Source organism: Neovison vison, chromosome 3, assembly GCF_020171115.1.
Source record: "Neovison vison isolate M4711 chromosome 3, ASM_NN_V1, whole genome shotgun sequence".
NCBI lineage: Eukaryota > Metazoa > Chordata > Mammalia > Carnivora > Mustelidae > Neogale > Neogale vison.
The window spans coordinates 155,194,302-155,209,760 of record NC_058093.1 but is presented as its reverse complement, the minus strand read 5'-3'; positions in this window follow the sequence as shown (position 1 = coordinate 155,209,760).

Sequence of the window (15,459 nt, the reverse complement as noted above, 5' to 3'; positions counted from 1 at the left end):
GATCTATGAGAATAGGGCTGGATGGACAAAATTAGAGGCTTGGTATAAGAGGATTCTCCAGAAGTAGAACCAATGGGATATACACATATGGAGTGAGAAACACAGAGACAAAGACAGACAGATTTATTATAAGGAATTGGTTCATGTAATCTGGAGGCAATGAAGTCCCCAGATCTGCTGTCAGCAAACTGGAGACCCAGAAGAGCCAATGCTATAGTTCCATTTTGAAAGTCAGAAAGCTTGAGACCCAAGAAGAGTATATTTTTCAGTTCAAGTCTAAAGGCAGGAAATTACGGATGTCCCAGCGCAATCAATTTAGGCAAGAGGAGCTCCTTATTTCTCAGGCTTTTTATTCTGCTCAGGTCTTCAATTGACTGGATGGGGTCTACCACATTAGGGAGGGTAATCTGCTTTACTCGGTCTGCCAGTTCAAATGTTAATTTCATCAAGAAATGCCTTCACAGACACACCCAGAATAATGTTGACCCAGTGACTCAGTCAAGTTGACACACAAAATTAACCAACCCAGTTGGTTTGCTTAAGAACATAATTGACTCCTGAATAAATGTATGTGTGCATGTGTGTATGTATGTGTAAAAATTCTCAATTTAAGCACTCAAGAGGTGCCTGGGTGGCTCAGTCAGTTAAGCGAACAACTCTTGGTTCCAGCTCAGGTGATTATATCAGGGTTTTGAGACTGAGCCCTATGTTGGGTTCTAGGCTCCAGGTTCTATGCTCAGTACTTAACACAGAGTCTGCCTGAGATTCTCTTCCTCTCCCTCTGCCCATCCCCCTACTTGCACATATGCTCTCTCTCTCTAAAATAAATAAATAAAATCTTTTAAAAACATTTAACCACTTGTTATCTCATTGTATGTATTTGTATTAATGCACTAAAAATACAGGTAAACACCTGCTTAGTCTTCATTAGGTTCCTAGCACTCTACTAAGCGTTTTACATACATGACCTCATTTATTGCTCAAAACATCCAGCAGAATATGGGTCTTCTCATGACTCCAATTTTACAGATGTAGAAACAAAGTCTGAACCAGGTAAAATACATCTCCCCAAGTCATAGAACTTGTAACTCACATGCCAAGACTAGAAATCCAGATCTATCTATTTTGTACAGCATACCTAAAATCATGACGCCCAGAAAATCTGCATTATATGCAGAATCTGAAGATTTAAATAAAATAGTCCTGTTTTGCAGAATAATATTTCTGCCTTAGAAGCCAGTCTTCAAGAAAATATCATTAAAAATATCACTATTTAACCCTCTGTACATGCAGAGGAATAGTAGTTAAGAGGAATTTCTGAGTATAATTCTTGGAATGGGGCATACTGAATTATAAACACATGAACACAAAACCACTATTCTTCTCTGGATTCCCAATACCAGAGTGTTCAACTTTCATTTTTCTAAACAACTTCTGGGTTAGGTCTAATTCAGGCCCCCCTTTTGAAAGCACAGTTAAACACATATGTTCTAATAAAATTATTATAATGTTAGGTCATAATATGACAAACTATACAATTGACCTGGCTACCTTACAAATTTTGAAGTGAAGGGCCATCCAAAAAGCACTTAATGAGACGCAAATTTTTGTTGTCCTTTAGAGTTTTTATTGTTCTTCCACAGTAGTGTTAAAAAAAAAAATTCCAAAAGCACATGGTTCTTATGTGATAAGGATTCTAGTAACCACATTTTCCATCAAACTACAAGTTCACTTTTGAGTTCACCAGGCAATTTATGTTTGGTTATATTATTTACCATAATTCCCTACGTCCAGACCATATCACTAGCTTGACAAAACATTTTAAAAAACCCACCAGAGACTTTTGCTTATGCTGTAATAGAATAATTGGTAACAGGTTAGCCTCTCCAGTTACAAAATTGGGCAAAATATATGAAACATACTATTTTCAGATAAAGGATAAGATGTAATACATGACTACAATCCCAAAAGGAGGTAAACAATGAAAGAGTTTTAGAACTGTATATAATTTCTGCTTGGACACATTTTCCAGGCCACAGCATGTGTGGAGAGCTCAAACAGACCATGATGATCTTACATCATAAGACAAGGGACAAAGATAAGACTTTGGGGGCTATGATGCTAGCTGAAATTTGCAGGTCATGGCTCCAAAGAGGAAAGAATTCCAGAAACCTGTGTAGGGCCCCTTAGGGTCTTTGAAATAAAGGCTAATCAGAGTATGCCAAGGATGAAATTCTACAAGGCCCAGCAGAAGCATTAGTATAGAAAGAATAACTATGGGGGAACTATGACCCAAATAATTGATGGGGTTCACACAGGACTAAGAGATTTGAGTTCTGACAGCCAAAGAGAAAGTATTGAATAGCTCAAGCAATCAGTCAAGATCCTAGAAAGACCAAATCATAAGTGCAAGCTTATCTGATCCTAGAGTAAACATTTACCTAGACTCAGCCTATTCAAACTTAAAACAAAGCCTTTAAAGAAACAACTGACCTACCTGCAAAGTAACTTCTGCAAATTAACTTCCTGCTTGAAAGAAACTTAGCATTCTTCAAAGAAAAATAACAAAATATAGATACTCAACAACAAAGAAACTGTAATACCTGACACAATACCAAAACTTACTAGATATGTGAAGTAGCAAGAGAAGAACCAGAAAAAGAAACAATAATAATAAAAGCCAGAAGAAATAAACCATGGAATAATGGAACTGGCACACTAGGGTTTTATAAAGGATATTACAATTTTGTTTAAGGCAAAATATATATGGAGGAACACACACACACACATTTAAAAGTTAATAGAAACTATAAGGAAAAAGATCTGTGAATTTGAAGACAGGGTAGTAGAAACTATTCAAATTTCAGAGACTATAGAGGAAAAAGGAAATACTTCCAAATTCATTTTATGTGGTCAACATAACCCTGACACTAAATCCAGAGAAGATCATTTCAAGGAAACAAAATTACAAACCAACAGTCTTCATGAATCTATATAAAAATTACTAATGATAAATTTCCAATTCAATTCAGTAACATGTATAAAGAGTAACATATAATGACCAAGTGAAGTTGACCCTAGAAATGCAAGATTTGATTAGCATTCAAAAACACACCAGTGTTTTACACCGCATTAACAAAAATAAGAGAAAACGTATAGGCCATAACAATAGATGCAGAAAAACAATGGGAAAAAAATTCAACATCTATTTATGATTAAAAAACTAAATAAACTATCAGTGGACTATAATAGAGGGGGACTTCTTCAAGCTGATAAAGGACATGTATGCAAAACCTGAAGCTACTTTCATATTTAATGGTGAAAGAATGAATACTTTCCAATTAAGATTAAGAATAAAGAAAAGAGTTCACTTCTTGCCACTTCTATTCAACATGGTACTAGAGGTATATGCATATTCAATAAGATAGGAACACAAATAAAAGGCTTATAGATTTGAACGAAAGATGAAAATAGTGTTTTGTTTGCAGATAATTGATAATGTATGTAGAAAACTCTAAATAACATGTAAAAAACACCACTGGAACTAATAAGTTAATATAGCAAAGATGCAGGACACCAAATTAATTACAAAATTCAATTGTAATTCTATGCCACAAATTATTCTATGGGTTTGGTGTACTCTCAAACAAAAATTGCAGTAAGCCTCTTGTAGAAATTGGTAAGTTATTATCTAAAATTTGTACAAAAATGCAAAAGACCTAATGTGACCAAAGTAATCTAGAGAGAGAAAAATTTGGGGGATTTATAGTAGCTGGCATTCAGATCAAATATAAATCCATATTGATTCAGGCAATGTGGTACTGCATAAAGAAACACAGATTAATGGCAGAGAATGGTGATTTCAAAGATAGACCCACTTGTATTTGTTCAATTGATTTCAAATTTTAAGGTAATGCAATGTAGGAAAATAAAACATTCCAAAGATATTCGGGAACAACTGCATAAATATATAGAAGATAGAGAGAACCTCAACCTCTACCTCACACCATACAAAGATTAAATGCTAGGTGGCTCATAACCTTAAGCCTAAAGTTAAATCTATTAAAGCTCTAGAAAAAACATAGTTAGTCACAGGGTATGCAATTACTTCTTAGAACATTCCAAGCATAATTAAAAATGGATACATTTTATTAAAATTTAAAACTTCTCATTAAGAGGGGCACCTGGGTGGCTCAATGGGTTAAAGCCTCTGCCTTCAGCTCAGGTCATGATCTCAGGGTCCTGGGATCAAGCCCCGCATCAGGCTCTCTGCTCAGCAGGGAGCCTGCCTCTCTGCCTACTTGTGATCTCTGTCTCTGTCAAATAAATAAGTAAAATCTTCAAAACAAAACAAAAAAACTTCTCATTAAGAAACAGTGTTCAGAACATTAAAAGGTAAGCTACATATCGGGGGGGAAATATTTGCAATATATGTTTGTGACAAAGGATTTCTCTAGAATAAACCACTTAGAAAAGTCAATATAAAAAAACAACCTGACTTTGAAAATGTGTAAAAATCTTTAACAGGCACTTTACAAATGAAGAGATACATCTGTATAAAAAGCATGACAAAAGCACTCAGGATTATTTCTAATCAGGGAACTGTAAAGTAAAATCCCAATGAGACACTACAGTACACCCACCAAAATGGCTAATATTAAAAATACGGACAACACCAGATGGTAGTTGGTAAGAATATTGAGCAAACAGATCTCTCAAACACTGCTGGTGGAAGTGTAAAATTGTTCAAACACTTTGGAAATAGGTCTGTCAATTTCTCATAAAGTTAATTATGCATATATTCCATGACCTAACAACTGTACTTTTAGGTACTTAACTCAAAATAACAATAATAATAATAATAATACCACAAAAAAACTTGTATAAGAATGTGAACAGCAACTTCAGTCATAATAGCTAAACACTAAAAACAATCCAAGTGCTCATTAGCAAAAAAACAGATTAAAATACACTATAGTTTACTCACACAAGGGAATAATATGTAGCAATAAAAAGGAGCTACATGAAGCAACATAGATGAATCTCAAAAAAGGTATATTGAGTGAAAGAGTATGATACAAAAGAATACAGTATGATTCCATTTCCAAGAAATGTTTAAACAGGCAGAATGAATCTATGCTAAAAGAATCAGATGAGTCGTCGTATTTGAGGTGGGATGGATATTTACCGGGAAGCACAACTTTCTGGGGTGATAGAAATGTCCTCCATCTTGATAGAGGCATGGGATACACAGATATATACATTTGTCAAAACTTACAAAACTGAATTCTTTAAGTTTGTCCATTTCATAGTACATAAATCATACCTCAATCAAATATTCCAGACCAAAAAAGTCCAATGGAGAGCATATGTTTGGTATATAGTAAATACTCAATAAATTTGTGTGGGATGATATTCCCAGGAAGATTTCCAGAGAGAGATTGTTTTTTCCCTCCGAAGAACTACAGCCAATAGTCAGGAAACAACTCAAAAAGAATGTCAGTTGCATCATTTTTGTTCATAATGGATATCAGAATTATTTTTCTAATATTGATTTCTGTTCTGAGTGAAACTAAAACAGACCAATTTGCTCAATTCAATCTGCAGAGGGATGTAGGTGGTACTAAAGTGGCTCTTTGGGAAAGCAGAAGCCTAAGCAAACACAGATCTTTAGGCTTGACCTCTACCTTTATCAAACCCAAGCCACAGACTGTGATTACATTCCTCAAAGTCCGTTTGACAGACAGGAAATGTCAGTAACAGTCATACTTAGCAGAAATTCATTAACCTGCAGACCTTTCCCATTTGGGGCAATATTCTCTCAGTCTATTGACAGCATATTCATTTCTCTAAGAATGGCCTCAGATGCACTTCCTCCTTGAAGTCTTTTTCAAGCTTTGCAGCCTGAAATGATCTCTACATCTTCTAGATCTTATGGCAATTTCCTAGTGCCTCTATTATAAAACCCATCACCTTTTACTTTATATTACAGCAATTTGGATACCTGCTTTATCCCCTCCTGGATTGCAAACTGCTTTAGAGGAGAGAGATTGTTCTGTTATTTTATACTTTCAGAGAAATACCACACTTCAGTTGTCTATCTAAATATTACCAAATAATTGCATGAATAAACAGAAGAATAGAGAAAGTTTGGATCAATGGAGAGAGAAACTCATAATAGCAGAATGTGATTTTTATATATTAGTCTTTCCATAACTTTGTAATTATCATTTTTTTCAAATGTATTTTTTGAGCATAATCATTAGACATTGCTCTAGCTGGGCATTTGGGCAAAAGATGAATTAGATCTTGTCCCTCAAGAAGATCACAAATAGGAAAGGGAGATGGATACATAAGTAAATAATATGTAAAACAATGTATCAGGAGATCTAATAAAAAAGTGTTCAGAAGAGAGTGGCAGCACAAAGAAAAAAGTAATTGTATCAAATGGTGGTTTGGAGAATTTATGAAAGAAATTTCAGATGACTTTCACATGGTAATAATATAACAACTGACTCTATAAAGAGAAAACTAGGCTCTGTTCAAATCCTTTAATCCTTTCAACAACCCCAGGAGGTACTACTCTTACTCCTATTTTATAAATGAAGAAACTGAGGTGCTAAATTTACATATTTTGCAAAAGGCCATTACAGATAATGGTGAGATCTGGATTCAGGTACATGAAACTTGAACCCAGAACCTTCATCCTCTATCACAATGATCTGGGTCCTGAAACACGAGTAGGCATTGCATCTCTCCACATGTCTGGTATGTGTGCCAAATTTTGCTGCTTTATGCAGAAACAGAACTTACCAGAAACATACAAGGATTTCTTAGAGTATCCAAGCAGGTATTGAATATCCAAACCTCAAAAAGAGAGGAACTATGTCAGATTAATGGGTTTTAGCAGTTAGAGATAATGGGCCTTCTCTCTTGGCAGTCTTTAATTCTAGGATCATGTGTAAATCCCTGGATCAATCAATTATGGTCAAGGACAGGGTCATACTGCAGAGAGGCCACCACTTGTATCGTCATATGGGTTACCATTTACACAATAAACTATTCATAAACATTGCGGAAGACATCACCTGGAGTTAACACAATGTTTATACTCACAGGGCAGCTCCAATGGCTGTCATGTTACTGGTGGAATGGGGCAATTTCCAAAAGAAAAAAAATTTTTTAAAGATTTTGTTTATTTATTTTACAGAGATCACAAGTAGGCAAAGAGGCAGGCAGAGACAGGGGTGGGGTGGGGAGGGAAGTAGAATCCCTGCTGAGCAGAGAGCCCGATGCAGGGCTCCATCCCAGGACCCTGAGATTATGACCTGAGCCGAAGGCAGAGGCTTAACCCACTGAGCCACCCAGGAGCCCCAGGAAAGGGAAGATTCAAACAGAAACAAAGCAAAGCAATACAACAGGTATTATGCTGCAAGGATAAAACGCAGAATTCTCACCTATAAATGAGTCTCGCGTATTTTATATCATCTAAAAATAGCATCAGGCCATCTCTCTTAGTCCCTGCTTGTATTCCTATACATTGTAGCACTTCTGAAAAGAAGGTCCCATTTTTTCAGTAATTTCATTTTTGTTAAAGTAAAAACTATTTGAGACTGATTTCACCTGGGTTAAAATACAGTACGTTTTCCCCCAACTCAAGACATTATGTGGAATTGTACTGACATTCACATTCTCAGCTATTTTGCATCGTGGTATGATGAGCTGCATAATTAATAAACTGAGTAGCCCATGATTTGAATCAGTTGGTGAAAGATTCAAGATTAGAGCACTATATTCAAAGGCAAGTCTAGAAAAATGCTGTTTGCTCACAGGAATGGTGTTGATATATCTCAGGTGCTTTGCCTCCTTTGTCTTTGTGGAAAAGGGAGAATGCACAGAGAAAATAATATAATAGTATTATACCACTAGGTACGTATTAAACACGAAGTCCTATATGCAGATTATTTTACCTAATCCTCCCAGTGACACCCAGGCCTTTTCCTTATTTTACAAATGTGAAAACAAGTGGAGGTTGATAAGTGATTTACTTATAGTTACACGGTTAGAAAATGGCACAGGTGGAACTAGTGCCCACATTTGTATTGACACCCTTCTATTTCAGGTGCCCCTGAAAAGACATCTGGTCACTGATCGAGACTCTATGTCTTGACCAGAAGCAGTAGGGCATTCCACATGTACTGGCACGTGCGGCACACTCACCACCTGGCACAATCACCTCCTTTCAACCTCAACGTTTCTTTCACTTCAAGGGTATATTATAATATTGATATTCAATCAATTCCAACTTATTAAAATTGAGAAGAGAAATTTTAGGTTAGGGAAACTGAGGTTATTTGGCAAGCTCAATTACTAAACATTACATTGTTTTTTAAGTGGTAGAGCTTCTGCCATTGGTAGCTTTTGTCCAGCACACCTGTCGTTATTTTCCATGAGTCTCTTTCTCCTTCAGTGGGGTGCCATATTCCTTGTTTTAGTGTTGGGTACAATTACAGTTAATAAAAACTCACATGAAGAGTCATTTCTTGAATGCAGTAATACTTAACTAGGCTTGAAAACAAAGAGGCACCACCAACACAGAGTAGAAGAAATCTTATCCAAGGAGTTAGGAAGCTCTACCCACATTGTTGGCTTACCAGTGACTTGTAAGTTGAAACTGTACAAATAATGCAGCCACTCAGGTGTTCTTTTTTCTCATCTATCAGTTACAACATGTGTTCTAATCTTTAAAAAACAGAGCAAAGGCTTGAGTGAATGTCTGTGCTTTAGCTAAATATAAAACACACTGTTACACATTGCTATGGCTTACTTTGATAGACATTTTAAAAGAAACCATTAATCCGTCACGTTTATAAAGTGCAAAAATCAGGAAATGGGAAGGTAAAAATGGAAGATATAAAAGATATAACTTCCAAGAGATTGGTAGAGGAATCAGAAGGTCCTAGGGGCCAAATAGCCAAGTGGGATTTGTGCTGAGGCAAGCCGATGGTGGCTGGCACTGAATTTCCAAGACAATAAAAGTAAAACTTCAAGGTTCCACAAACTTCAGCTAATAATATCTATAATTAAATATCCCAAAATGCAAAGGCCCTCTATATTTACCTGCCTTTGTCACATTTTTTGCACACCTGATGATACTTGGCAAAATCCTCCCTGACTTCAGTGTATCTCTCAAGAATGTGAAGCTGTTTTGACAAATGTGGAGTCTAAGGAATCAGAGGTCAGAGGCAAGAATCCCTTCTGGCCTCCTAACAGAGCTCTGAACTGAAGGACTGGCTCATCCCTTTGAGATTTTGCTTTACGTAAATGTTCCCACCTCCTGGAGAGTCCTCCCTTATGACTTTGTTAGAAAGGCTGTATATTTCCAGATTTCATTTAGGGAAAGCATTTGTTCATTCAGGGAAAGAGAAAAAACTAATTCCCTGGGGCGCACTGACATTGATAAGAAATAAAGCCAAAGCCCAACAATGGTGTGAGACCAGGAAAAGGCCAGCAAAGTAGAATGAAAGTCACAAGACGTTTCAACTGCACACAAAGGAAAGGGCAGAACCTTTGGAGGAAGTAAAGCCATCTACTGGAAAATTCTCTTTGGGTGTGTATTTTGAGGATAGAGGAAGTAAGGGGAGATTGTCTATGGAAAGGTAGCCCATAGGGTCTTCAGAGACAACCTCTTGGTCCAGCCGTTTTGTGAAGACGATTCAGTCTGTTTGAAACAGCATTAGCTGGCTGGAAAACTATTTGACCTTCATGGAATCATCAGTCACTCTTTTGCTTGAGTGGCTGAATGAAGAGTATGTCATTCTGTCATAGCAAAAATCTGGAGAAGGAGAAAAAAATTAAATCGATCCTCTCCATCTCAGAGAGGCTTAGTTTCATTGGCATCTAACTGACACAAATACTCTTCACTGGGTTTCTGTTTGCTGATAGTCATTAAATATTCCTGTCTTTGACTTCACAGCCAAATGCCCTGGCTGAGGAGTGGGACAATACTCTCCGCTCTAAAAGGATGGGGTTGGAATTATGCTCATTTTAAATGTCTTTGATCACAGAGGTGTGTCTGTCTGGGTTCTCTCTTTCTCCCTTTATAATGTTAACTGCATTCACCAAATATAGGAAACTATAAAAATAAAAAACAATAAAATCTACAATGCACATACACTGACATCTCTAGTCCTGTCCTGGCTGTTAACTGGAACCTATCTATATAAAAATCTGGATCGCAGATGAATAATTAAAGGAATATATGAACTTCTAGGTCTTCAGTGATTATTAAAACTTAGAAGAGTGATTTTAAAAAGAGAGAAATGAGCAGGTGGACAGTATGGCAAGCAAGAGTCCCGGGTGACGTGACCTAGCATCATTTTGCCACAAAGTGTCCCAAGGGGGAGACCTTGATTGCCTTGCAGTTTTCTGTTTGTTTGCCTGTTCACTTATCTTTGTATCCCACTGCACCCTGCCCCCCGAAGTTAGATGGCAGTGAAATGGTACTGTGACTGACCACAGCTTTTTCCCAAGACAACAGTAAGATATGGAGTCAGTCCTCTGTCCCTTAAGAAAAGAGTGAATAGCAATTGTCCTGGGTGGCTTTCAATAACTAGCAAGATTAACCCCAGAGAAACCTCTTGTAGCTGGGACATTGATTGTTCTTTCTCATCTGAGTCTATTTGAGGAGCCTCATCCCTATCTTTAAAAGGGAAGGGGATGAGGTCAAGGTCAGGAGTTACACACAGTCTCATTTTCTTCTTTAGAATTTCTGTGCTCAGGACAGGTCTCTATATACAGTCTACTTGGGAATTGAGGGCATCACCCAGAGACTTTAGACCCTAAAAATGCTTTATTTAGAGAGTTATGTACTTCAGTTTAGAGAGTTTTACTTTTTATTTCTTGCTTCAACTTACCTGAAAATTACCTTAGGACTCCATTCTGCTTTGCTACAATTGATCAGACCACAATCTTCCTACTTTATTAAAGAAACCAAACATCTGAAACTAAGCAGCAGGAAATGAAGAAAAATCTGACAAATACTAGATGCTAGATAAATGGGATTAAAATTATCAAGGTCTCTAAATGAGCTTTTTCTTTTTCACTCTATTTCCTCCCCCCTACCCCTGATTTATACAATTTGACAAACTCCTTCATTTTAATAGAAACTTTGTGAATCAGATTCTTGAAACCACCAAAGTGTGTCTTTTGGATCATCTTTCTTGTCAACAGTCAAATAAATAAAAATTATGCTGAATCTATTAGCATTTTTGAATTCTTACTTAACTTTAGTAGCTAAAGCAATGGAAATAAAAAATAAAAGCACGTACAATGTAAGGCACTGGGTTCAGAAAATTTGAGATTTGAGCACAACTGGGAATAAACTGGTATGAGAAAATCAAGTCTGGGGAGGATGTGTATGTGTGTGTAGTCCTTTCCTTTAGCTTATGTACTCACCTCCCTAAATTATCTGGGTATGACCTTATTTCTTACCTGCTGTCCTCATAAACAGATTTGTATTTAGCAGATTATGTTTTGTCTGGATCCTGTGCTAGACATATTGTATCTTATCTCTGATCTTCATTCACAAAGCTGAAAGTTAATATTCATCAATCTAGGTTACAAAACATGTGACACACCTTGGAAGTGACCCATCTTTCTTCAAAGTTGGCTCTATTCCAATGCACCATACTTATGTGTGGTCAATTATACGGCACTGAAAGTAAACATGGGTGTTTAAAGAATGCTAAGCACTCTATGGTGGTTTGACTGAGTATCTATAATGCAGAATAGGTGAGCAGAACTTCAAATACCAGAGGGGAAGATTGAACTGTATTCATAATGAAGCTACAGACAGCCATCCAAGAAGGGGCAGGGTATAAGCACCACTGACATCCTAATGAATGTAGCATTTTCACTCTAACTTTCATTTTTGGTATATAGGCTCCTACACAGAGCCAGAATATAACAGGTATTATTCAATAATTTTTTAATAAAATAAATGAAATTCAGTTATGAATCTACTTATTGAACTAATTAAAAATTAAATCAAGAGCCACAATCACTTCTATTCATGAGCTAGATGTCATTGATCAATTTTGATGTCAGAGGGAGGATTCAAACCCAAGCTCCTATCTCATCTGGACACTTACTGAACAATTACATATTAAGTACTGGCTACCTGCAACAAATATCTATTGAGCACATGCTATTCACAGCAAATATATATTGAACCCATGCTATAAAAAGAACCAATTTGGTGCTTTGTAGACACCAAGAAATTTATAATAATGCCTCCCTTTCAAAATACTTAAAATCCTGCTATAGAGATTAGACTTAATCATTTGAAAGCTTTATTAATAATAAAAAAGCAATAGAAGTTCACGAGTAAAAATATAAGGAAATACATAAGTATGTAGCAGGTAATGCCTTAGCTAATAAGTACTTCAATTCCTATAACAAACTGCCTCCCAAATTTAAAGACAAGTTTCAGCACACCTATTAGAATGTTAAAACGTTAAATGTATAAGCTGTGAGGATTTATTTGTGAATTGGGTGCTTAGAGTGGGTTATTTTTGTTTGTTTTTTGTTTTTGTTTTTATCAGTGTATTACAATGGCACAAAACCAAATCTGACAAATATAAATCAGCTTGGTGAGCTTCAAGTGAAAAGAATGTTACATTTTTATTTAGGCACTGACTATAACCATCAGGTCACAAAGGAAATGAATCATGGAAGCCAAAAAGATGACCTACTTCTACCCCCATAATCTGGCAACCACACCCTAAATCAAGAGCAAATGTAATAGGTACAGCCAACCTCATGGCTTCTTCTGGGGCACCTCTTACTATTCTTTCTGTCCCTACCTTTGCATTTTTTCAAGGCTTGTGTTTTTCTTATTTGTTATAAGATCCTCCTAGTGATATTTTCACCTATTTCACAGCCACAGATGAACTCCAAGTAGCGGTTTTTGGTTTCCCCTCCAAGTTCAGTGTAACCATATTGATGGAAACCACCCCTTTCTGGTTCTCAGGTGTATCATGTAACAAATACAATGTAAACCAGTTTGTTCTCCATCTGGCAAGAAGGTTATCCATGTTCTCATGGTGGAGCAATCACTTTACCAATAGAAACATCTCATCAATGAAGACACCACTCCTGGTCACTTCCTCCATATAATGCAAACATATAAGTATATATCAACAAAAGAAACAAATAAGCAGGTTATCCAACTCAGGCCCTAACTCAAACCTAGGTCTAGCTCTACATATTGGATGAGAAGGTGGCTGTGTAATATGAGGTATTAGAGATACACCCCAATTCCTAAATGATTTGCAAAAGTGTCATTCCCTGCAATTAAAACCCCCTGCATCGGGCGCCTGGGTGGCTCAGTGGGTTAAGCCGCTGCCTTCGGCTCAGGTCATGATCTCAGGGTCCTGGGATCGAGTCCCGCATCGGGCTCTCTGCTCAGCCGGGAGCCTGCTTCCCTCTCTCTCTCTCTCTCTGTCTGCCTCTCCGTCTACTTGTGATCTCTCTCTGTCAAATAAATAAATAAAATCTTAAAAAAAAAAAAAAAAAACCTGCATCAGTCACCTCTGTGTGAGATATACACGCAAATGTAACTGCTCTTCCTGTAGAATGATATCCATGTGCATCAGCAACTTCAGGTTTTGGTTGATATAAAACCTACAGTTAGAGTTCTCCTTTAAGTTAGACACATTTTTTAATGAGGCTGAAGAATTAAAAAAGATGTAGTTGAGACAGAAAGTATTTATTTGGGAGATCAATACTGGAAATTCAAAAAGGTTCACAAGCTATCTTATGGGTATTTGGGAAAGGAGGCGTTTTTAAAAGAAAGCGTTTAATACTGTAATGACTTATTTATTTATTTGTTTTTTAAACTTCACAATCTGGCCAATGGCCTGCCTATGCAGTTTACCTGAGATAGCTGAAATTTTATACTGTTTAGAGACAGTTCAGTAACTGAACTCCTTCCATTTATCTGCCCTTCTAAAGGTTAAGAGCATTGTGTCATTTCTAGATTTAACATACTCTTCCGCCATTAACACCACTAACAAGACACATCAGATCCCTTTACTGCTGATGGAATTCAATGAAGACCATTGACTCTGCTATGGATGAGTATTGGTTAAAGGATTCAGATCTAAGTCTGCCTTTTTATTTTAATTCATTATGTAAATCCTGAAACACTTCTTCAGATATATTCAAACTCTTCTTTATGTTGTAATCTATATGATAATGCCATGAAAATCCCATCAAACATTTTATTCTCCTCCATTCTTTGATGATTTACAAAGTGATCATACCTACTCTGCCAGAGAACACTTCTTTCCAGCTATCATCAAAATACAACCACTTTCAAGGTGGTTGAATTACATGTCTCTATTACTTGTCAGCCAACAAGAAGAGTGACTGTATTTGTATATGTTGGCAAAAGTATGTAAAAGCAAAGAAATTAGCATAATCATTCTGTTCACCAGTAATTTATTGGACTAATTTGTGCAAAGCACTGACCTAAAAGATACATTTTATTGCGAATGGAAGGAAGGAGGGCTTAATGGTAGTTACCCTTTACTTTGTTCCAAGAACTTTAGAAAGAATCTTAAGAATCTCAGCAACCATTAAAAAAAAAAAAAAAAAAAAGAATCTCGGCAACCATATAAAATGCAAATTATTTCAAAAAGAATTTCCTTTAATAATGAGGAGACTGGGGCTTAGTGAGATTGAGTAACTTTCACCAAAGTCACATGGTTACATAGTCAGAGCAGGAATTCAAGCCAGGTCTCAGACCCTAAAGCTAGTATTGACATTACTACAGTCTCCCTCTAAATAGCTCTCTTCCTGCTGCCTTAGATCAAAGTCTTTAAACATCTCTGAAATGGTTAAGATGCAGAAATGATCAGCGGTCTGCTGTAGCTTTGTCCTTCCAGTGCCTGTTTTCACATGAACTATATCAACTGGGAGCAAACTTAGGTACATCTAAATCACTACCTCAGTTCTCAGGCCATTGTCCAGTTCCAGAGGAACTGGTCACCAAGTTCAGCCACAAGGTGAGGTTTAATGACCCCTCCACAAATACACACAGCATCTGGATTTTGTTGGAAGAACTTACAGCTGCAGCCGTTCTCCCTCTGGATCCCCTTTGCTACTCCTTCCACTGCCAGCACCATATCCTGATTAAAGTAGCACCCTCAGCCCTGCCCTGAATCCCATTTCATCATTCTCTCCATTCTCTCTTCTTCTCTTGAGGCCATGCCAGGAGCTTCAGCTAGGGTAAATATGTCTGCCTTGCTCTCACTAGCCCTCCAAATAGGGCAGTGCTTCTCACATCATGCATCAGAACCATCCACAAAACTGCTGCCTCCCTCTCTCCTAGCTATCCCTTACCCATCCTGCTCTGATTAGTAGCCCTGGGCACAGCTATGGTTTTCTTATGAT